Source organism: Vipera berus (assembly GCF_964194415.1).
Source record: "Vipera berus genome assembly, chromosome: 2".
Taxonomy (NCBI): domain Eukaryota; kingdom Metazoa; phylum Chordata; class Lepidosauria; order Squamata; family Viperidae; genus Vipera; species Vipera berus.
The window spans coordinates 241842595-241868392 of record NC_138203.1 but is presented as its reverse complement, the minus strand read 5'-3'; positions in this window follow the sequence as shown (position 1 = coordinate 241868392).

Below are 25798 nucleotides of genomic sequence, written 5' to 3'. Positions count from 1 at the left end.
CCCTCCCCCCCTCCCCCCCCCCGACTTCCCAGAGCTAAATACAAGGTATATAAAAAAAACAATCATAAACAACCATATACTAACAACTATAAACTCTAAAATCCATCACTCTCTAGCTTATATAGGATAAAACAAACCTTAGTAATATTGAATATATATAAAAAAAACTAAAAGAAAAAAAGAAAAAAAGAAAGAAGACTCATTCAAATGCTACATAAAACTTCTTAACCCTATACTTGTTCTGGATAAACTCTCCTGCTTTATTATATACCTTGTATTTTCTTTCTTACCTCACAAAATAGGTTGCTAGGAAGAGAGGGAATCCTTTTGAAAATCAAATACTAATCTAAAATAAAATAACCACCTGTCACCCCCCACCATGGCAGTCATCCATAGACGTTCCCCACAATGGAAATCAACCATGGAAGTTCCCAAAAGTTTTAAGATTTCTCATTAAAAAGCCTTCCAATGTGAGCATGCTAACGGCTGATTAATTATTTATAGGACAAGCTTTGGCTAGTTTGTACTGCAAACTGTTCATAACATTTCAGTTCATTGCTGAAAAACAGTGGCATGTACCACATTAAAGGATGAACAAATGGGAGGACATCATGAGGTCCAGTGATTACCTAAGCATGATGTGACTTGGGAACTCAGTATGTCTTGAGGTTTGAGTCCAGTGTCTGCATCTCTATGGTTCTATCTGTCGTTCCTGGTAGAAAGTTATGAATGAATAGCCAAGTTTTTGATATCAGAATGCATTGGAGAAAACAGTGGTGACTTTGATCAGGTTAACTGCCTGACAGTAAATGAAAGCTGGGATTCCCTTATTGAGAAAAACCATGTTTTCAGTGATGCAGAACTGCTTTAATGCAAGCAATGAAGCCTAGTGCTATTGATGAAGGGAAACAGTTCAAAGGAAGCTGAATCTTTCTCAGCTTTTGGCTTCATTTAAAAGATAGCACTCAGTTTCCAAGAGAGATTGAGCCCAGATTAGTTTTCTTCAGATCTAGCATTTAATTTCCCTAGGTTTACTTAATCAGCTTGTCAAAATGCATTGGAGCAAGAATAACAAATTCAGAGGATGAATCCAGGTGAAAGATACAACAATATAAAAGGAATAAAAAATGAAAAAATGTTGGAAATATTTTTTTTTAAAATGCAGTTATTTGTAAACCAGTTCTCATTTTCTAACGCTTCTGCCAGAAAAATGCACTTTGCTTTAAGGCTTATTTTTTAACAGCATGAATAAATATGGTGCTTTTATTGTGGGTCACTCTGGCCAAAATTATCAAGGGTATTTTTTTAAGAATAATCAAGTTCCTATTTGACTGAGTCAAATTGTCTGAATGAACATGTCTTCTAATATGTTTGTATCTGAACTGGAAAATCTTCAGAGGCCCTGATTCAGGTGTCTTTCCATGCAGAGGACAGTAAGTGCTGAATGGGAAAGAAATCTTCTCAGTGATAGTCTCCAGCTCTGGAATACCCTCTTGAGTGAGTGCAAATTTTGTCTTTTTGACATCAGCAAAAACATTTTATTCTCCAACACCTTTTTAATACATTTATTCATAAACACTTTCACTTTTATTCTGCAATGTAGCGTTTAATTTTATTTCTACCTTTCCTTGCTTTCATGAGTGTCTAACCCCACTACTTCCTAATTATATATAAATCCAATCCTTTCTGATTTTATAAGAATTTCTCCCTGTAGCTATTAAGTGGCTCTACAAACGGGGACCAGATCCTTGGGGCTAATTGAATAATGCTTCTCCATCATGCATATTTGGGTTATTGGGTTTTTTTCCCCCATTCCACTCTTACTAATATTTACAAACTCCCCAAAAAATGCAAACCATTACATAACTGAGAACAATGATGTCTTTTCTTGTGAACAAGATATGTTTTTGGCTGAAAGCCTCCTGTAAAGTAAACAACAATAAAAATCCTCTCCTGTGTTTGGGTTTGATTGGCAAGAGTCATTGAGCAGTGCTGAAAGTTTAATGGAGGGAAAGGAGTCGAAATCCCTTACAATTTCAACAGCACGAGGCAGTAACAACATTTGAATAACTTTTCCTCAATCGCTGAAAATGTTTGGAGTTCTTTACACCGACTACCTCCTCCCAATTTATTTTGGCAAGTTCAAACTAATAATTGAGGGCTCACAGAGTTTGATTTCGGCTCTCTCTTAAAATAGTAAATATCAAATGTCTATGGTATGAAAGTCTGATTATTTAATGAAACAGGGTTTCTCAAACCTATAGGCAAACAGTACGGTGACTATTAACTATTATGCATAATTAAGCTGCAGAATTTGCTGATAATAATATCATTATATAACCCACACTAACCAAGTGCTCCATTACCAAAGCAGCAACCTAACCTCCCATAAGAGGAGCTCTGTAAGAACATTATTCAACAAGCACAAACACACTGCAGCAACCTGGAACACCAGGAGGAAATGGACCTCCTGTATGACATTCTTCTACAGAGTGCAACCAGTGCAACTTTATTAAGAAGTGCCTGGCTGCACAATCCATTACAGCATAGTCAGTGCAACCTATGAAAAGGATAACAAAAAATCTAAGACAACAGATCGCTATTACCACCTGGCATCAATGTAGCACACAAATCAACCAAAGCCCTCCAAAACATCTTAAGCAAACCAGACAAGCAGAAGATGAGCAGACACCACAAACGCCAACTAGCTGTCAGAAGACATGACAAAAGCTCCTTGGTCTCACAAGATATGACTCATACTTTCAGTTGCGAAACTATTAGCATCTTAGATGAAGCCAAATCCAAATATGCTAAGGAAGTCCTAGAAGTCCCAAACAGGCAAGACACTAGAATATAAACCGTCAGCAAACAGCACTCCTTACTAGCACTGATGATGTTACCTAGTTAGGGTAATGAAATGTCTGCAACAAAACAAGCAAGCTCAGAGAGTACCAAGGATCCCTCATTTCAACCCCAAGCTACAAATATTCTCTTTCATTGGAAGTCCTAGACTGAAGCTCGGCATTCAGATAAGCAACTCCTGCTAGAAGAATAGGTGGCAGCTGTAGCTAGGAGGACCTTTGCACCCCTTTTAGTTGTGTGGCAGTTGCACCCATTCCTGAACTGGAAGGCTCTGCTCACAGGCACTCCAGCCCTCATGGCCTCTTGGTGGGATTACTGTAATATGATGTACCTGGTACTGCCTTGAAAATATTTGGAAGCTTCAACTGGTGCGAAATGCAACTGCATGGGTAGTAAATGATGTTGAATATTTGACACAAACAACACCACTACTACGTGAGTTCCATTGTTTGCCTGCATGCATCCCATTACAATTCAAGGTGCTGCTTATCACCTTTAAAGTCTTTCATGGCTTGGGAGTGGGTTAGCTGAGGGGCCATCCTCTCCCAGTAGTTTCTACACAGAATAGGACAACTCACCAATTTTCCAAGGCCAATTCACCACAGGCAACACGTGTCCTAGACCCGCATTCTACACATTCATTTCTTGTAGAAATCTAGCACTAGACGTTTTCTCAATAACAAAAGTGTTATTGATAAATCATATGTATGATTAATACATAATACTTATGATTATGGACAGATCTAAGGTACATCAGCAATTGACTAAAAATTTAATTTTTTTATTATTATTTACACTTACTATTTATTTAGCATACTATTTTTTTAAAGGATGACTGTGGTATCCTTTTTAATAATCTCTTCTCCAGGTAAAATAAATCCAGTTTCTTCAGTCTTTCTATGAAGGATTTTGCTTCCAGTTCTATCTGCTGCTTCTTCCCACAGACTGAATATGGACATATATTCTTAACTTCTTTTAATTAATAAAAGTAATGCCCAGAAGTGGATTTACATTTTAGGTTGGATTTGAAGAAGGAAAACAGAATCCCATTATTATTTCTCATAATGTGAACATTACAGTTTGATGTTACCATCAGTTTTATCACATCACACCTCAATTCATGTTTAGTTTCTTATTTATTAATCCCTCGATTTTTCAAGACAACTTTACCATATTCTGTGTTTGTTCATCTGATTCTTACTGATTAAAGAAATTTATATTTTCACTATTCAAAACATATTAGTTCTCAAAGATCAGTCTGAATTCCATTTCTGTTTCTAAACAATTATCTTATTGCCCCTTTGGCATCATATGAAAATCTGATAAGATCCTCTATTCAATTCTCCAAATTGTTTATAAAGATATGCAAAGCAAAACTATAGTTTGCTTTACTCCATATGTGTACAGTATGTGTGTGTGTATATAATGTTATTATATGCATACATCGTGAAAAGAATATTCTGAAATTATCAAACCTACTTAAATTTTCAAGATCACAGTCTTCTAACTGCTGCCTTATACTAATTATATAGAGTCAATAATAATTTGCTAATGGCTTGATGTCACATATTGAAATAATTTATTAATGGGTCACTTTACATATGGAGCTAAACAATTGTTTCCTTATCTATGAGATGTCAACTAAGCAATAATAAGTCTAATTCACACAATTTGTTAAGTTATAAAGTATTGTTTTATAAATCACAATAAATAGGTCCATATATTATATTAAGGCAAAACCCAACATTATAGCATGGCATGTTAGAGGGAACTTGTATTCCTACTTAACAGGATACAGAACAGGATCTAGAGTAGAATCTAACCTGAACAATGATCAGTAAAGCAGATTTTATAACAATAATAAAAAATTAAGGTTAGAATTAGAATATATATTTAAACAATACATTATTGGGATAGGCAAATCCTAGCACCTGTTGACAGGTTAATGCGAACAATTTCCAGTTTGGTTTGTACCCAGAATAATCCTAGTGAATCTCTGTATCCAGATCAGAAGAAACACAGGCCACTTAGTACAACTAGCAAAATATAGCTTTGTATTTATATATTAACATACACAAATATAAAAAAAATAATTGGCAAAAATGGGATAAAAAGTATGCAAAAGTAAGGACAGAAACATGAACAGGCAAGAATTAACATTATCTTTATAAAGATAATCAAAAAATGTCTAAAATACATAACATTCTCAGGGTCACTGAAAGCAGTGATGCTGGTAATTATCATGGACAGATTCAAGGGCAGTGGCCTTTGATTGTTCCCATTTTAACCCATTTATATCCACAAAAGCAGCAGAATTTGAGATGGTCACTAGGCTACTCATTCTTCATTCTGCACCAATGAAAGGGAACAGTTTGATGAATAGGAGAGTGTCTCCAACAGCACCTACTAACTTCATACTACCAGGGTAGAGTCAGAGATCAAGTGTTTATGTGTGGGCATGTGTGCACCTGGGAACAAAAACAAAAGGAATAACCTTGCATTTATCCATCTCACAGACAAAAGCAGAAAGAACAATAGACAGAGGGGATCCAAATAAATCCTTAACTCTATCCATTGCCCCTTATGCTTAGTAGTTTTGTAAGGAGCTGTATAGAGTCATTGCTACTGAAATTCACAGTTCCAACAGTGTGAATCTATTAGTTGGACAGAGAAAATTGTCTTTTACTAATTTGCAGTATATTTTAACAACAACAAATATTTAAATATTATATATAGAGAAAATATTATACATATGCATGTGTATACATACTGTACATATACATACACATGCATATACATACAGTGCATATGTGAATATGTACATATATGTATGTGTATGTGTACTTTTATGTCCTCTCCCTTCCCCTCTCCCTCTGTTTCTCATTATTTAATAATGTTTGGTGGAGAGGGGGAGAATCCTGAAACTTGCCATTACTTTCTAATGGTACATATAAAGCAGAATTTTGGGGAAAAGCTGCTCTTTCCTATAATATATTTCAAGTTGTGGGATTGTGCCAGGATCTCTTTTAAAAGCATAGTCTCTAAAAACAAGTGACTCAAAATATAAGATTATTATAGAGAAAGTTTGTAGCAGAAGTAAAGTGGCATGTTTTATGAATTAATTATCACTCCCCATCAGATCAGTTGTCTTGATCTGAACAATTATTTTTAAAAAGAGAGCAGAACAAATTCAGCATAAAGCTCCATGAGCAAAGACTACCATGTTGACATTTAATGACTGAAAAATACACATTTTACTTGAACATTAGAGTTCTTCTAAAACTGTCATTTCTAAAGCATTCTGAATTGTCCTTAGATCTGTTATTCTCCAGCTGTTCTCTGCCAAGTTCACTATTCCTGTAATCAGTTGCCATCATTTAGATCCCTTTCAGGCTTTAGCTTAATTGAAAGCAAAGGGACTTCATTTGCAGTTTCTTGGAATCCATTATGAAGTTCCTGTCTCCAATTCTGGTGGCAGCATCTGGCCAGCCTTCCCTGGGCTCAGAAGCTAAGCAGAATTGAGTCTGGTTAGCATTTGGATGGGAAAGCACCAGGATATTCTAGGACATAGCCTAGGTTGGAAAGTGGGAAAAGTATCCTAGTAGAATGGAAACACAAATGACTTTCTACTGTTGCCAACAAAACTCCATGGAATGCATCAATACAATTGAATTGAACTTAAATGAAAACCAGTGCTTTTTCATGCTCTTTGTAACAACTTCCATCTTCTTTTTCATGCTTCTTCATACAACTGTGTCAATGTTTTGTCTTATTCTTTAACCTCTAAACTTGCTTTTCTTTCTTTCTTCTGGTTTCCCAGCCATTAGCATTCCTTGAGGAAGTATTCCTGTCTTTCATCTAAATCAGGGGTGTCAGCTTGCCGACCCATGGGCCAGACACGTCATATGGAAGCCGTGCCCACCCCAGCTCTGGCAAGGGGGAAAAAGTCGCGATACATCATGACACATCACATGATGTGTCAAGTTTGACACCCCTGATCTAAATGATGGTCTCCTCTGATGAAGAAGTTGGAATTTTCAACAGGCTTGTATAACTTCTCTATTTTGAAAGATGCACTGCTTACCAATTGGCTTCCAGGTACAATTCAAGATGCAGTTTTCACATTTAAAGAACTTCATAGGAAAGGATCTAGATATCTGCAGGACAATTTTCTCTCAACAACATCTCCCTGTGCCATAAGATTAAGTAGGGTAGGTTCATTACAGGTACTTAAGTACTTCCATCAATGAAGACCATAGAAACATGTTCCAGAATATCTTGTTCATTTCGTCTAGAATAGCACTGAATGTCTCCTGATTTTAGAAAGTCCATTAAAACATGGCTGTTCCATCACACCATGGGAATCAGAATGTACAGTATATACTCACCAGGTGACTCTTACTAGCTAACAACAGTTAAATCAAAGAAAAAGAAAGTGGTTAATAAGGTAAGACACAATAAAGTAAAACATACAGCATAAGACATGTAATTCATATAAATATAGCAGGCTCATATAACATCCTGTCCCAATGCCTGGAGGTAAAACAAAAGGTCTCTGGTTTCTTACCGGAAACAACTGAATATTATGGTGTCTCCCTCTGTTGTTTTAATTTTGGAGCCATTGACTGTAGCATTCCCAATGTTTTACTTTGGGGGGGAGTTATTATTATTTATATTGTTAATTGTTTGCTTCAAATTTGAACGTATGAAGATGGAAATAAACAGACAAACCTTGTAAGATATAGATAGACAGAAGATAGATAGATAGATAGATAGATAGATAGATAGATAGATAGATAGATAGATAGATAGATAGATAGATAGATAGATAGATAGATAGGCAGGCAGGCAGGCAGGCAGGCAGGCAGGCAGGCAGGCAGACAGACAGACAGACAGACAGACAGACAGACAGACAGACAGACAGACAGACAGACATAATATGGTTTTTATGTTTCAATTTTTCATTAATGATGTCATAGCTGGGACTGCTGTACATCTTAAGCCCATGGTGCTCTTGAATTAAAGCAAAACTTGTATTTTCTCCATGAAGAAATTCTGTGTGTGGTTTTTTTATAGTGCTGAGATACATTCCAGACTTGTGTTTAATCTAGTATTTGCCTGACATTTATGGGAAACACATAGAACAATCTGTACCTGTACTTTTTTGCCTTACGTTTTATCGCCCAAGGTTTAAACTATTGTTTTAAGAAACCAAAAATGTTTATAACCAGGACCCAAGAAAAACATTATGTCTAATTACAATCACGAGGTTCTGAAATTCATATTAAGATTTTCAAACATAGCAGCAGTAAGAACCAGTAATTTCATCTTTCTGAATTATCCTTGAACTGTGTTCTCGCATCTCAATGTAAAATACTCCTGTTTCTTTCCTTACTAAACAGAAATATTTGTCTTAAATGTTGTTTGTTGGTTTTGCTAGGTTGTCCCACCACAGTATGTTGTAAATAGCTTGTTAGTATTTAGAGCTGAGAAAGCAGAAATTATATCACTCAATTTTTTTGGCTAGTTATGTTGACCTGACATTACTAGCAAGCTCATTAATTGTGTTTATTTCCTCAGCAGGTGATAAGAAGAATGAATGATGGGCAAAATAGCTGAATAATTTAATTCAAAGCTTGAAACTTGGTAGGATGATTTCCCAGCCTCCAATCCACTATTGGATTGAAGATCCAGAGTTAATGATATCCTAACTATAAAGTCATATGTACCAGTCTAATGAAAAAATGACCTGGGGTTGCCTTAGACTGCTGATACCATTCATCAGTGATTTTGGAAATTTGTTTGAAATTCATACATTTTGAGAGAAAAAAATCTCTCCCTTGTTCTTTATAGTTTGCATAAAATACATTTAATAACATCTTGGACCTGGTTATTCATGGAATGTGAGAAAATTTCACATTTACAATGCCATAGGAAAGTCACAGTGGGTTTTAAACTGATCAGATATTTGCCTATATGATATTGCATAGTTCTGGTCAAAGATGGTAATTCACTGGAATCCTAAACTGGGGCTATGGTGGCTTGTTCAAACTTGAGATAACAGGCCTAATTTTAGATTGAGACACTCCTAACATATAGCTCATTCGGAGTGCTATGAAATGATAATCAGTTATATTATTTATTGCAAATATATTTTCACTGCCACAGAAAGGGTGTGGCCCTTTTTCAAATGCCAATATCTTGATGAGCCTTGGATCCTTGGATTATTATTTGGAAAATAACTCTAATTTCTTTATAAGGTATAGGAGTGTCCTGCCTGAGCAGAGGGTTGGACTATAAAAGCTCCAAGGTCCCTTCCACATGTGTTATTCTCTGTTTCAGATGGCCAATCATTTTGACATGGCCTTGCAAGCACAAACAGTAGATGGTGTCTATAGAGATTAGCCCTGTGTGTTTTACTGGTATAGAATTCCTTAGCTAAGCAGCAGACAAGCTTTTGAGACACGGTGGAAACTTGAAATGAAATTTGCTTTCCTTTTCTTTCTTCAGGAGGAGAAATCTTTAGCTCTGCAGAACCCTTAAACAACTTTCAGAATCTTTTACTATTGGCTGTTGTGGCTGGTGATGCTGGGACTTCTCTGAACATCCTTATAAGGGCACAACATTAAGACTGCTTGGTTTGTTTAGGTTTTGTATCATTAATCATGACTTAGGGCAGCTCTCCAGGCTTGTTGGCAGGAATTTGCCAGTCCCTGATCAATTCAACTGAAACCTTCTATATGCAAAGCCTGTCAATCTATGGTTCTTGGCTACTCCATCTCCAGATCACTTAAACTTAACCAGTTCAACTTACAAAATATTTGGCTTCAGGTTTAATTTTGTCAGAGGGCAAACTTCATTTTTTTATTAAAGAGTTTTACAAAAACAAAACAAAATTTTACAATATATCCCCAAATCCCTCCCACCCCAAACCCACCCACTTCCCCCCACTTCATTTTTCTCACAACTAATCAGTGTCTCATTTGCAAAGCCAAAATTTTTATCTAAGCAATAGATGCACTTCCTGACTTGATAAGCAAGAAATCTTCCTGTTCATATGAAGAAAATTGTCAGTCATCTTTTCAGGCATATTTCAGATGAGAGAGATAATTAGCCATTTTGTTTTAGTGGTTGCGGCATCAGGCTAGAAAGCAGGACACCATGAGTTCAAATTCTGCCTCAGCCATGAAAGTCAGCTGGTGACTTTGGGTTAGTCCTTCTCTCTCAACCCAACTCACCTCATAGGGTTGTTGCTGTGGGGAGAATAGGAGAAGGAGGATGTGTTGTATATATTCCACAGTTTTGAGTTATTTTAAAAAATAATAAAGGCAGATACAAATGAATGAATGAATGAATGAATGATGAATAACCAATCAATAGTTGCACTCTGCTGGCTGTTATGTTATTCATTGAAGAATAACAGCTAGCAATGGTAGAAATTAGTTACTAAGATGGATATTAGCACTCAAGAAACATCTTTTCATTTGAAAGATTTGATGGAATTTGTATTTTGCCACCCTGTTCATCTTCATCTCAGCTCCGCTGAACCAAATGAAGAGCAGAACATCCATTTTATGGAACAGTGATCTCTATGTAAGTATCCCAAAGAAATACATTTTGTGTTCCCTACAGAAAACGATATAAATTGGGATCCAAATGTTCTGGAATATTCCCATAAATTTAAAATACAAATAATAATAATAGATGATCGATGTGAAAGTGAAGAGCTCATAAAAATGTAGCTATGTCCATACAAAGGGTTTTTAATTAAAACCAGAGGTTGTTTCCAGTCTTTGGTCTCCTCTAGAAAGCAAACATGAATCACTGAACTGAACAGAAAAGGATACAACTAAGTCATTGTTGTCACAAAACAATAAAAATTCCAAAGTTGGAGATAGATTAAAAGTAAAAATATCTTTCTGAATGGGTGTTATAACTCTGAGATATTATTTAGAGACTCCAGCAAACTGTTTATATGTATTTAGTCATCAGCTATGATCCAAATTAAGAAAAAAGAGTCAGGGAAGAAAATGGAAGAGATTAACTTAATTTGCTTGATAATAAATGTAGATTTGAAACAGAGTCAAAATTTATGCACACCATCCCACTGGTAACAATGTGATCATAAATGATAAAGCTCTAAAAACTACACAACCTTGTAGCTATTATGTAACTATGAACAGGTTGGCAAATTGGATTAATGTGTGTAGGACTAGGATTGAGCCCTTAGTGCATGTTGTCTCCCTCTTCTTCATTAATACTTTATCTGTTGACTAGGAAACCAAAAACATCAGCAGCTTTTGTATTCTAGAGATTCAGAGAAGACTTGATAGCTGCCAGTGTAAACAAATACCAGAAGCACAAATTATCTGAAGCATTCTGAGATATTTGTGGCACCATTTCTTCAGCTTTAATACGGCAACATAGTGGGTTGGAAATGGAAAGATTAAAAACTGATTCATTTTGCTCTATCATAGTTCAGATAATAAACTTGTATTATACTTGAGAGCCACTCTGGTGCAGTGGTCAAGGCATCAACTGGAAACTGGGAGAGCATGAGTTCTAGTCCCACCCTTAGGCACAAAGCCTAAGTCACTGCTTGTCAGTCCTAGGAAGGAAGCAAGAGCAAATCACTTCTGGAAACCTTGCCAAGGAAACTGCAGAGACTTGCCCACTCTCCACAAATTGAACATGATGCAATGGGGGAAAAATAGTTCAGATGGAAGGGGTCATCTTAGCACATAAGATCCACCATCTTTGCTTCTGAGTAGCACAGCCAGAATCCATAACAAATCTTACTTGCTGATATTATGTTTGAAACAGCTTAGGGAATAATCAGCCTGATTTTTTTTAAACCATGAAAGAAAACACTGACTGCAATTCAACTTTCTATTAAAAAAAACAAAACCTAGAGCAAACTGTAAGCATGTTAGATCTGGCTAAGATGATAAGATAAGATAAGATAAGATAAGATAAGATAAGATAAGATAAGATAAGATAAGATAAGATAAGATAAGATAAGATAAGATAAGATAAGATAAGATAAGATAAGATAAGATAAGATAAGATAAGATAAGATATGATAAGATGATAAGATAATCTTATGGACCCTGTTCAAACAACGCTTCTGTGCTATGTCCTGGATGGGAGGGAGGGAACTGCCAATGATCTTTTCGGCCATCCTCACCACTCTGCACCACCTTCCTGTCTGAAGCAGTGATGCTTCCAAACCAGACTGTGATGCTGTATGACAGGATGCTGTCAATCGTCCCCCCGTAGAAAGTGGTCAGGACAGGGGAAGGAAGCTTTTCTCATGTGATGCAGAAAGTGCAGGCACTGCTGTGCCCGCTTCACCAGTTTCTCACTGTTGAGCAACCAAGCCAGCCTACTCGTTAGCTGCACACCGAGGAATTTGATGCTGGTAACCATCTCCACAGGTGAATCATTAATGCACAGAGAAGTGTGGCTGTGCCTGCCTTTTCTGAAATCGACAATGATCTCTGGTTTTTCTGGTATTTAAAACTAGGCTGTTTTCCTTACACCAGTTCACCAACCCCTCAACCTCTTTACAGTAAGCTTCCACATTGTCATCAGGAATAAGGCCCACTACTGTTGTATCATCTGCGAACTTCACAATATGGTTAGTGGCAAACCTAGCACAACAGTCGTGGGTCAACAGGGTGAACAGCAGCAGACTTAGGATGCAGCCCTGAGGAGAACCTGTGGCTACCACTAAATATTAAAATATGTATACACATTTTTTTTAAAAAAGATGCATATCCTGGTGCCCACAGCCTTCAAACGAAATTTATTTATTTATTCATTCATTCATTCATTCATTCATTTATTCATTTATTCATTTATTCATTTATTCATTTATTCATTCATTCATTCATTTATTTATTTATTTATTTATTTATTTTTTTATTTATTTATTTATTTATTTATTTATTTATTAGATTTATATACCGCCCTTCTCCCGAGGGACTCAGGTTGGTGTACAGGGCAATTAAAATATAACATACAAAAGTTAAAAATAGATTAAATTAAATTTAGCCCCAAACAAAATAAATTAAATTATGAAATTTAAAACCCCAATCCCTCAGTCCAGGCCAGCAAGCTCGAATAACCAGGTTTTCAGGTCACGGCGAAAAGAGCGAAGGTTGGGAGCCATCCAGAGCTCCACAGGCAGCTGATTCCAAAGGGCAGGCGTGCCCACAGAGAATGCTCTCCCACTGGGGGCCGCCAGCCGGCACTCCCTGACCGACAGCACCCTGAGGAGACCCTCCCTGTGGGAGCGCACAGGGCAATGGGAAGTTGACGCCAGCAGCAGGTGCTCCCTAAGGTAATCCGGACCCATGCCATTTAGGGCTTTATAGGTCATCACCAGCACCTTGAATCTCACCCGGAGGACAACTGGGAGCCAATGCAGCTCGCGGAGAAGAGGTGTTACATGGGAGTATCAGAGACCCCCATCACAACTCATGCGGCCGCATTCTGCACCAGTTGAAGCCTCCAAATGGTCCTCAAGGGCAGCCCCATGTAGAGAGCATTGCAGTAGTCTATTTGAGAGGTCACGAGCGCATGAGTGACTGTACGTAGGGCATCTCAGTCTAGATAGGGCCGCAACTGGCGCACCAGGCAAACCTGGGCAAAAGCCCCCCTGGCCACAGCTCCTATGTGATCTTCCAAACTCAGCTGTGAGTCAAGGAGGATGCCCAAGTTGTGAGCTCTATCTACAGGGGGTAACACCTAACCCCCCATTGTTAAAGATGGAATAGGCTGGATTGCCCGAGATGCCGGTATGTACAACCACTCGGTCTTGTCGGGATTAAGTCAAAGCCTGTTCCTCCCCATCCAGACCCGAACCGCCTCCAGGCACTGGGACATCACATCGAGGGCATCACTGGGTTGGTTTGGGGTGGAGATGAAAAGCTGGGTATCATCAGCATACTGATGATACCCCACCCCAAAACCACAGATGATCTCACCCAGCAAGTTTTAACATGAGTGAATAATATTCATGGCTTTGCATTCAATACCATTCTCCTTAATGGGAACATCACATGTATAATTTGTCATGGTTCCGACAGATGAAATTCTTCAAAAAACTTCGAGGCATTGTTTACTTTAAAGAATCTTTATTTGAGTAGCATAGCATCAGCACTAACATAAGTGAAGCCAAAAATTAAGTTCCCCTCCTCTGAGCACATAGTATCAAAGCACAATTCCCTCCTCCAGTTAACAGTCATAAATCACATTCCCAATTAGTTTAAAGCGTGGGCTTCCCCTCCAGCTCTCCAACCCGCCAATTCCTTATCATCTCTTATTTCAACAATGTTGGTTCTCACACTAGGTCCAGTGTTATTATGTCTAGCTAGACTCTCGTGCATATCCCCCCCCCAGCATATCTAGCTCTAAAAGCAAGAAGAAGAAAATGGCTGCATCTCCATCTGTTGTCAATGCAAAAACGTCCGATGTTAGCAGCATTGACATAATTATTCTTCCTAGACATCTGAAGAGGGTGATGAAAAGAGCATACTTTCTCACATTATTTCAGTTGAAGCTTCTTCTGTCATTACTACTGATCTAATATTTTTAGCTGCTTATTTTACTGAAATATCTGGACCAGTCTTTCTCAACCTCCACAACTTTAAGATGGAATTCTGGGAGTTGGTCCACATATTTTTAAAGTTGCTTAGGCTGAGAAATACTGGTCTAAAATAAATAACTCCAGGGAGTGTGCAAGGATTTTAACATACATAAACAGGCTAGGGTAATCCAGCAACAACACTGCTGGATCATAAGGTGATTTAATTGATGAATTGCAATATTAAAACAATTCTTTATATTTCTTGTGGTGTAGTGTGGTACTTTAATTCATCTGTCTCGGTATTTGCTTTCCTATAATGAAGGATTTCATTTATTAAAATTTCCATGGATTGTTCCAGACATTTCCAACTTGATTTTTCAACGCATTGCATGTAATGACAGAGGAACTACAAAATTAATAGTGACATTTTAAACCCAAATTTCCTAATGACACTAAATGTGTATTATCAAAGTGAGGTGCTATTAAGTGATTGGCATTTTTATATTAGTTGTGAAAAGAAGAAGCATTAGCACATTTTGCCTTAATTGAAGTAAACAGAACTCTGGTGATGAGAGACTTGTTATCTACCAGGGAGAAAGATGCTTGCTTATAAAGCTTAGTTTCAAGGGGTCTCTGGCCACACGAAGGATCATCATATGGCAGAGATCTATAGAGTTGTAGTAGCTGTGGTAGAGCCCTGTACCATTAAACATCTATGCTTAAGGTTGGTCTATATTGACCAGCTTGCACCTGGGACATCATGGAACTAGTGACCATTTCTCAAGAGCAGGAAAGCAGCATTGGCCTTTACTCATAACCAGCCACAAGGAAAACTAATGCCTTCTACCGAATCTATTTGGGGGTGGGGACCCACCAATGCGTTTAAAACTTATGCTGGCTAAGCGATGTTGTCTGATTTGCCTGCTGCTCTTATTTCTTTGTAGGTTTTTGTCTACCTCAACTGACTCCTATGTACTCTCTCAGGAACTGTCCTTCCCCTTCAGTTAATTATTATTACTCTCCACAACCCATTGTTTTTTAAAGGTTAAATGTTAGGACAGTGGAAAGATGCCTTTTTATATTACGATTTCAATGATGAAACACTGAAAGGGTGGACCTGGATTTGTTTTTTCCAATAAATTGACAAATGTTCTGTCACTTTCCTCCTAATTCAAGCGATTGGGAAAATGGTAAAGTTATGTGTGTATTTAAGAAGGATAAAGAAGAGAAAGCAAGACTTAGATTTAAAAAACAGAAGATTTGACCTATTAGAGGGGGCATTACACATTTAAATATTTGTTTGAATATGATTAAAAGAACAGATGACCCTTAGATATAATTAGACTTTTATAATGAAAGATATGATTTACAATTAAAATAGCATTCTTTTTTCTTTTTTGGATATGCGAAATATGAAAATAAGACGATGGCTGGTATGAATAAAACTTTTAGCTATATATTGAGAATATCATAACTGACAAAGATATTTAAATATTAATGGGAAATCAAACTTTAATAAGAACATAAAAAACAGGATATTGATTTATGTATTGATATTATTATTTGTATAATATTAATAAAATATGATGAGAATGTTTATATCTAACTTTGTATACATCAATAGTAATAAGAATTGTAACTGTGTAATGAGGGGAAAATGGAAAAAATATGGGGAAGAAAGGGGGATCAGGGAAAAAATCCTGGATAGTGCAGTACTGAACAGATTTATATTGAAGAAGTTAAATGTTAAATCTGTGAACCCGGACATGTTGTTTACTAAGCACTAAAGATTGTAATTTTTAAAAATCAATAAAACATTAAAAAATAAGGATAAAGAAGTACAAGAATCCACTGATCAGAGACTACAGTAAATATCACTCAGTCAGACAGCAGACAAACACTTTGGCCATTACAGGAGTGAAAATCCAGAAAAGGTTTTTTTGTGTTTTTTTTAAAGGGGGCGGGGCTTCAGTTCCAACCAGATTATACAGAAATGACAATCATTTTAAGACTGCAATGTAAAAAGCCACTTAGTCCACCAACTTGATATTTTGCACTTTGTTTCTGGAACTGAAAATTCCAGCCAGTATGGGCAATGGCAAAGAGTGATGGGAGTTGTGGTTCTAGAGCTGATGTTGAACAATATATGCAATTATCTCTTTAGAGAAGAGAATACATGATTTTATACTGTAGATTTCCTTTAACATATCATAATCTGCCCAAAGCCTATTGTGGATGGATGTGGATGGATCATTCCAAGACCAGGCAGAAAGAAAGGTACAGAGCAGGTTGTCCAGACAAAGCCAGAGGGGATCTAATGCAGTCAAAACCTCCAGAAGCAGCCCAGCCCAGACTTACTGCTGCTGTGCTGCCCAAGGTCAGCCATGCTGCTGCTTTTAGTCCTCGCCTGATTTTCCCGAACGAAGAGGAAAAGAGACAGCAAGGGTGAGAAAGTCAGTTCTCTTTTGTTTTAGAAAGAAAACTTTGATCCCTCGCTGCAAAGAATTCCGAGCGCCTCCAATATGTCAGCTTTCTTTCTTTCTTTTTTCTTTCCTTTTCTTTTGCCACGAGTACTGTATATCAAACATTTCAACCTGACACATTTCCCAGTTGGGATCCACACATCAATATTCCCATGGCTGGAGCTTTTTTTTTTTTTTTAAAAAAAAGTGTTACCCTGAAAAACATCATCTTGATATTAATTGCTGCCCTTTGAAAGAGATTGACAAATGTATCAAGGGAAATGTTCTTTGGTGAGGGAGCTGTTAATATGGGAGTATGAATCTCCATATTAGACACACACACACACACACACACAGCACTAGTGAATACAGGCAAGGCATAGGAGGAAGCAGGAGGGAGCAACTGGGTTCTCGTGCGCTGCCCTGACACCTGTACAGGAAAGTGACTGTTGGTAGCAGTGATGGTGAACCTTTTAGAGACTGAGTGCCCAAAGGTAAAGGTAAAGGTTCCCCCGCACATAAATAGTTGTTTCCAACTCTAGGGGCTGGTGCTCATCTTCGTTTCAAAGCTGAAGAGCCAGTGCTTGTCCGAGGATGTCTCCGTGGTCATGTGGCTGGCATGACTAGACACCAAAGGCGCACGGAACACTGTTACCTTCCCACCGTAGTGGTCCCTATTTTTCTACTTGCATTTTTATGTGCTTTTGAACTGCTAGGTTGGCAGAAGCTGGGATGAGTAACAGGTGCTCACTCTGTTATGTGGCACTCAGGATTCAACCTGCCAAACTGCCAAACTTCTGATCGACAAGCTCAGCGTCCTAACCCACTGAGCCACTGCATCCCTGAGTGCCCAAACTGCAACCCAAACCCAACTTATGTATTGTCGGGTGCCGGGTGGGCGTGGCCCATTGGGTGGGTGTGGCCCATTGGGTAGGCATGGCTGCGGTGGTAATGGCAGACTGGGTGAGACTAAAAAGTTCAATTAATCAATTCCAACATTGCAAGATCTTTTTTTTTCCCATGAGAAATTAAAATTGATTGATTGAACCATTTTTCTTTGCACACGGTGGCAGATGCCTAAAGTGAAAAGGTTTTATAAAACCCAGCTGAAGGCCTAGGACTGGGGCGATGGTGCACAGGCCCACAGGGAGGGCTCTGCATGCCACCTGTGGCACGTGTGCCATAGGTTCGGCGCCACAGGTTAGTAGCATTTCCATCAATAGCTAATTCTGCGTGAGGGAGGAAAGAATGGAGGATTGTATTTGTATCTCGCTCCAATCTATTCAACTCTCAGTAACAGAAAAAAAAATCACTAATGGCTGCACTGAATTTGCCCAACAACCAAAATTTTATGCCAGGAATATTCCCCAGCCTCATTGCTAGGGTATAGTAAAGTTCAACTGTGGGGACATAATCTCTAATTAATTATTATCAAAAATATATAAAAAAATAAAATATATGGTAGTGATCCAAGGGAAAAAAGAAACTACTAGAGGGTTTTTTGCTTGTTTACTGTTTATCAATTGTTTCCAGTTCTTCATGACCTGATGCAAATTATTTCACCAGGATAATCTGTCAGGAATTAATTTTCTGCATAATACTCTGGCATCCTCTGTTCCTAGCACAGAGGAGAGAATAAAGTGGGATTAGAAAATGATTGGAAATTGAAAGATTGTGCTTTAAGACCATTTTAATGTATATTTCATGAGCTGGATTCTAGCTGAATAGTACCAGTGGTGACGACTAGGGTCTTGCGCTCTGAAGTGATCTGGGATTATTTTGAACCTGTGAGTCCTGAATAAGTACTGTTGATAGAACCCTTTACTGTATTAGTTCTGTCTCTTCTTAGCTGGATCCCTGATGCTTATGACTGGTTAAGATCCCCTCTGAGAGAGTCTATGAACACTCTCAATCATCCAGGTCATGATTGTCCCTAAGGTGCTTTTCAAAAAGCAATTGGACTTTCTTAGTTTTTTCCTTGAAAACTAAATTTTCAAGGAAAATACTAATACTGTAAAGAGTTCTATCAACAGTACTTTCTTAGGTTTTTTTCCTTGAAATTAGTTCTCAAGAAAAAAACTAAGAAAGTCCAGTTGCCTTTTGAAAAGCATCTTCGACAGATCACATGGGACATGATCGAAGATGGGAGCCAAAGGGATGGCTCAGGCAGTAATCAATGCTTCTTAGAGTAAGGCAATATTGTGAAGGAGTTGACAGTTTGCTCCCTGTTGAAGAATGGAACTCCCTTCCAGAATTCAGCAACGTGGTCAAACTTTCTTGAATAGTTAAAGACATGTCTCTAATTTTCCATTTCTTAGAAAGGTTGTAGATACTTTTCTTGGGAAGGCTGTAGAGAAAAATGTGGCTTATAGGGATTATATAGAAGGACCCTGTAGAAAAAACATTATTTGGATTCTTGTTAACCAAGGTTTAGTCCGGGATATAGCATGGAAACTGCAGTGGTCATATTTGTGAATGACCTTGCAAGATTGGAACTATGAGGATGTAACTTTCCTGCTCCTCCTTGTTCCAATGGCATTTGATACCACTGACTATATCCTTCTAGAGTCTAGACCAGGGGTAGACAACCTCGGCTCTTTTATGATTCATGGACTTCAACTCCCAGAATTCCTGAGTCAGCTATGGGAGTTGAAGTCCATGAGTCATAAAAGAGCCGAGGTTGCCTACCCGTGGTCTAGACCATCTCCTAGAGACTGGAGTGGAAATGGTTATTTTGCAATGGTTCTCTTTCTTCCTGGAGGGTTGTTTCCAGTTGATGGTAGTAAGAAAAAAGAGTTCTATTCAGAGTTCTCAGCTGTGCGGAGTGTCTCAAGGATCACTTTTCTTTCCACTTCATTTTCACATCTGTATGATATTACCAATGGGGGGGAATCAACTGCTGGCATGAGGTTTGCTATCGACAACCCCAGATTAAATATCTGAAATAGTGGATGTATTCTCTCCATGTCTAGAGGCTGCCAGGTCAGGATGAGGGGGAACAAATTTTGACTAAATCCCTCCAACTTTGAGTGGTTTTATGACCTGAATGATTCCAGAGAAATTCCATCTTTGATTCTGAACAGAGCTGCTGAACTCTCCTGCTCAGAAACAGTTCACTGGGAGTCCTTCTAGATTTATAGCTCCTGCTCTAAATTAGGAAGGCTTTAGCAAAGTTACAGTTAATGCCCCAATTACAGCCTTTCATGGATCAGAATGGCCTGCTCACAGTGATTCATACTCTAATCACCTCCCATTTATACTACTGAAATGTGTTGTACATCTGGTTTCCATTCAAGAAAATACAGCTGGTGCAGAACCTGGACAATTATGGGAATATTCAGTATAGTTGGATGGCCTTATTGCTTGAGAGATAGTTTGATTATTAATTCATTTCTGGTACAATTCAAATGCTATTTGTCATCTTTAAGAGCCCATATAGCTCCAGACTTGGTTATCTGAGGAACTATTTCTTCTATTCATATACTCTTCTGGACAGATCAAAGATGGTCAACTTCCTCCAGGACTGGACTCTATTTAATAGAAATTTGGAGGTTTCCCACCCCCCTACAACTCATTTGAATTTGCTCCCAGTGAAAATTCAATCAGCCTCATCCCTTCTCGGCTTTCACAAAGTTTTAAAAACTGACCTGTTCTGATTTGCAAAGGGAGGAGTTTTCTTTGATTAGAATGTAGGTTGCTGGTTTGTTATAATTATATTTCTTGTATTTTTTGCATTTGCATTTCTTATTTTTTATGTTTATGCTTAGATATGTATGGAGCTTCTTCTATTTTATATTATATACCTTTAAATTTATATACCTCTGCCTTTATCACTTAAAGCCTTCAGGAATGAGAAGCATCCAAGCAATGTAAGTAAATAACTAAGAATTTTCATTGCATCACACTCTTCTGCTATTGCATTTGTTTTCACAAGTTAGCAGCTAGGAGGCTTCATTTATGCTTTATTATTATTTTTACTTGAAAATGATGAATTTTGATGGATGCGCACATGGATTAGTCCGGCCACTGATCATGCTTACATTATTTTAATACTCTCGGAGCTGGGATGTAATTTGAAGTCTGTGGAAAATAAGAAGACATAATCCCTGAATTATCTCCGATTTAAAGCTTTACTTCAGCTGAACCCTTCTCTTTTCCAGCATTATAGTATGGTCTGGATGGGGTTTTGTTCTGTACTAAAAAGAGTGGAATGGATTTTGAACAAATATATATGTATATGTGTATGTGTATGTGTATGTGTACGTGTATGTGTATTTGTCACTGACACTCCACATCTGCTCCATGTACATTTTTGCTCCTTTCCTTACCATCTTTGTAAATTTTAAGTCAATTTTAATGTCAATATTTATTATTTCAATACTCCAATGTTTTATCTTGTTGCTTTCACTCGGTTGTAAACTGCCTAGGGTTGTCTCTTGCCAAGATGGGCAACATAAATAATTTAATATTTTTTTAAAAAATTAACTTAGTAGGTACAGTATAAGTGCTGTAATAATACATACAATCTGCAATCAGGAAGTATCTGAAAACTTGAAGAAAACAAAGGATTTCTTCCAAGATTTCCTTCCTCTTAAGTTCCTCTAAATAATTTGTGGGAAGATGAATCCCAAGAGACAGTGAGGCTTCTGTCAACTGTACTTAAAAAAAATGGCTAAACATCATTAAACCATTACTTATTTTTAAAAAGACCCCTGTTTCCTAATCATGCTTCAGAAATGTTGCACATATTTTCATGCTGGAGGAAGTTGACCTTTATAATTCTGATCAAGTTCCTTCCATATATGTGACATTTCATAAATAACATTGCGTTTAAACCATTTCAGATTCTCATTTCATTCCAGTCTGGAAAAACTCTTTAATCAACCAGCACTTATATTAACACACAGCTTCCTCTTTTAAGAGGAACTTTATTGGGTTTCCTGGATCTCTGTTTCCCTCACTCCTGAAAACCAAAAAGGAGGTCGTTTTTTCACACTATGAAGTCTCTGGGCCAATTGCACTGGGGCATGTAAGAAACAGAAGGCATTTGCAAGTACTTGTTGCAGATCGCACTAGTGCAAGGAAAATTGTAAGGGGCTTGCAATGGTAGATTAGGCAGTCCCCCAATTTTTCTCAGAAACCCTTTCCTTTCTGCTTGTCCCTAGAGTCCAGAATCCATTTGGGAAGTTCTTTTGAATTCCTGTACTGAGCAGGGGATTTGACCCAATGACTTCAAAAGTGTGAATTACAGCATTCATCACTTGCAGAGAATTGGCTGTTGATGGGAATGTAAATGTTAATTGCAAAAGACTAGGGGATGGGGGGAATCACAACATTTAGTGAGTGTCTTTTATTGATTTGTCCTCTCTTATGCACAGAAGATGTTAGAATACAAATAAATAAATGCACTATGGCATTTGCAAAGCAAAGACACAAAAAATGCAAACACACGAATGTCTCAGCATGGCTGTTTTAGATATGTGCATCTGATGACTTCTTAGAAGAGGAATTATAAAAATAGTGGTACTAATACCAGTTGAGGTTGCATCTTTACACAGATGAAATGTAGTAATGACAGTTGGTAATAGCAAGTATTTAAATTGTGAACAAGCTCAGTGGGTCTGATTGTTCAGATCTGGGAAAATGGGTTGCAACAGTCAACAGTATCTTTGGATACATAACAAATCATTTATCTCTGTGCCAAACCCTCCAGAGTTGCGATTATATCCCTCAAATGCTTCCAATCAGTGCTTTTTTTGTAAAAGAAAAAGGTGCCGGAACTCACACATGTTATACAATCCGCCTTGCCTACCCTACAAGGTTCCATCCAAAAAAGGTGCCGGAACTCCGTTCTGAGTGTTCTATGAGAAAAAAAGCCCTGCTTCCAATACAGATTTAAATATTTTGTGACAAGAAAAGGTTTTTTTTAAACACTTTTCCAGATAGGATTTTTTAAAATGATATTTACCCATGGTATTTTTTTAAAGAATCAGTGGAAGACTGGAAAGCTCCTTGGGGATCACTAGCCCGAACAATTACAAGAATCCGTAGGTACAGCGTTTATAACAGATTACCTTCCAACTTCAGTTTTAAACACAGTCAACAAGGGAAAGTACATCTCCATCCTTGGGGCAATCTCTACCATTGTGGAACAGTTATTACCAAGAAGAAATTCTTCCTGATATCTAATTAAGTTCTGTTGCTTTCTCATGTCAACCCATTATTTATTTTCTTGTTTTCTGGAAGACTGAGCACCTCTATCTCTTCTTCTGCATGACAGTTTTTCAGATACTTAAAGACAACTCTGACATCTTCCTTGGACTTTTTTCCTTCAGGCTAAATGTACCAATTTCTCCAAATATTCCTTGTATGTTTTTTTTCTTCTTCTAGGACTCTTGGTTGCCCTTGAGCCTAGATGCTGTAGTATCATATAAATCTGGTTAATATTATTCATTATAACTCTCCCAACCTAATGTCTTCCAGAAATATTGACATAATGCCATCATCCCCTAGCCAACATGGCGGGGCTAAGCAAGTGTATAAAAATTCATTTCAACTAACATGAATTACTAAATGTATAGCTTGCAGCAACATACATTTTTTGTAATCAGAGGAACCTTGAGCTAACTAAAACTTAATGAGGTTCTTTCCAAACATTCCTCTTAATTTGGTTCATGTTATCTGTATGGTTTTAGTAAGTTAACACACAATGGCATGAATCACACCTAGGCAATAGGCATAGCTTATTTAACCACAATGTGATCTGCTATCCATGTTGTGTCAGTTTTAGTGGACTTGAGAGTTTCTCACTGTTTCAGCTGCTCTGTATATTTCTATTGCTTTCTCTCAAAGCCAGTCCTAACCTGCCCAGAATGTCTTTGTAAAAGAATGAATGAATGATCCTTTATTGTTAAAATACAACAATGTATACATTGAGATTGGCTGAGCCTCCCTTCATGCCCCCACCCCCAACTTACAGTGACCCAAACCCTCCATCTTATTACACCATGTGAGCTAATTGCACAACACACCGGCCTCGCAAGTCAATCATGCATAAAGTTTATAAAATTATTTCCCATTCAAAAGCCTAACAGCCCATGGATAAAAGCTGTTCTTCAGCCTGTTGGTATGGCTGGCTATACTCCTATATCTCCTACTCGATGGTAGGAGAGTAAAGAGATACCATCCAGGGTGTGAGTCATCCCTGAGAATTTTCCTCACTCTTCCAAGGGAGCGAGCCCTGGCGATGTCATCCAGTGGTGTCAGGGGACAGCCCACAATGTCTTGTGCTGTGCTCACCACCCTCTGTAATACTTTCCTATCCATGGCTGTCAGACCAGCATACCAAACCTCAATACCATACGAGAGGACGCTCTCTATAGTAGACCGGTAGAAGAGGGTCATAAGCCGTTGTTCTACCCTGTTCTTCCACAAGACCCTGAGAAAGTGAAGTCTCTGTTGGCCCTTTCTGGCCACCTGAGTTGTATTAACTTTCCAGGTCAGATCTTTGCAGAGGTAGACTCCCAGAAATTTAAAGGAGGAAAGTCTCTCCACATAGTCCTCCCCGATGTAAAGTGGAGCAGGTTCCTCCTTTTTCCTCCGGAAGTCTAGCACCATCTCTTTTGTCTTGCTGATGTTCAGGTGCAAGTTGTTGTTACAACACCATACGGATAGTTTTTGTACCTCCGCCCTGTATGCTGTCTCATCCCCACCTGTAATAAGACCCACCACGGTAGTATCATCTGCGAACTTACTTATCGCAGTAGATGGGTTGGATGATACACAGTCATATGTGTACAAAGAGTACAGGTAGGGGCTAAGCACACAGCCCTGTGGCGAGCTGGTGCAAAGCTTCAGGGGGGTGGACAAAGCAGACCCTACCCTCACTGTTTGTAACTGGTCCCTAAGAAAGTCTTGAATCCAATTGCAGATGGAGGGGGAACATTTCAAGTCAGTCAGCTTCTCGATGAGAGTGCTCGGCAAAATGGTGTTGAAAGCCGATCTATAATCAACAAAAAGCATCCTGACATAGCTTCCAGGTTTCTCAAGATGACTTGCTACAGAGTGTAAAGCAGTAGCTATGGCATCGTCTGTCGACCTGTTCCCCCTGTAGGCAAATTGATGTTTAACGAAATCCAGTGGGAGTCATGTCCTGAGATATTGGAGAACCAGTCTTTTGAGGCATTTCATGACTACAGACATTAATGCAACAGGTCTGTAGTCATTCAGGCACTCAACTGCAGTTTTCTTGCGGACTGGGACAATGGTAGCTGCTTTCAAGCATGATGGTACACATGCCGTTTGCAAGGAGATGTTAAAAATCCTTGTCAGGACCCCTGCTAATTGGTCGGCACAATTCTTAACCACTATCCCCAGCACCCCATCTGGGCCTGTGGCTTTGCTGGGATTCACAGCCTTCAATACAGTTCTCACTTGGTCTTCAGATAGGGTGAGTTGCTGAAAATCAGAAGGCTGGCCAGCAGAGGCTACAGGATCTGGTCTTTTTACCTCGTAGCGAGTGAAGAAGATATTCAGCTCCTCAGCCAACGAGGCATCAGTGTTAACCATGCTCCTCGTACTGACCTTGTAGTTGGTTAAGTGCTGCAGTCCCTGCCATACTTGCCTCGGATCGTTGTCTGCTAAGTGGTTCTCCACCTTGTGTTTATATTGTTGTTTCGCCATCCTAATGCCTCTTCTGAGATTTGCCCTGGCCTCTCTGTATGTGTCCCTGTCCCCTGCCTTAAAGGCAGAATCCCGGGCTCTCAGGAGTGTTCAATACAGTTTTAAGAAAGACGTTTTAAGAAAAACCTTCAGGTCTCCAGAACCTAACAATATTTTATTAGTTTTCTATGTTTACAATTCATAGGTGCTTGGTAAACAA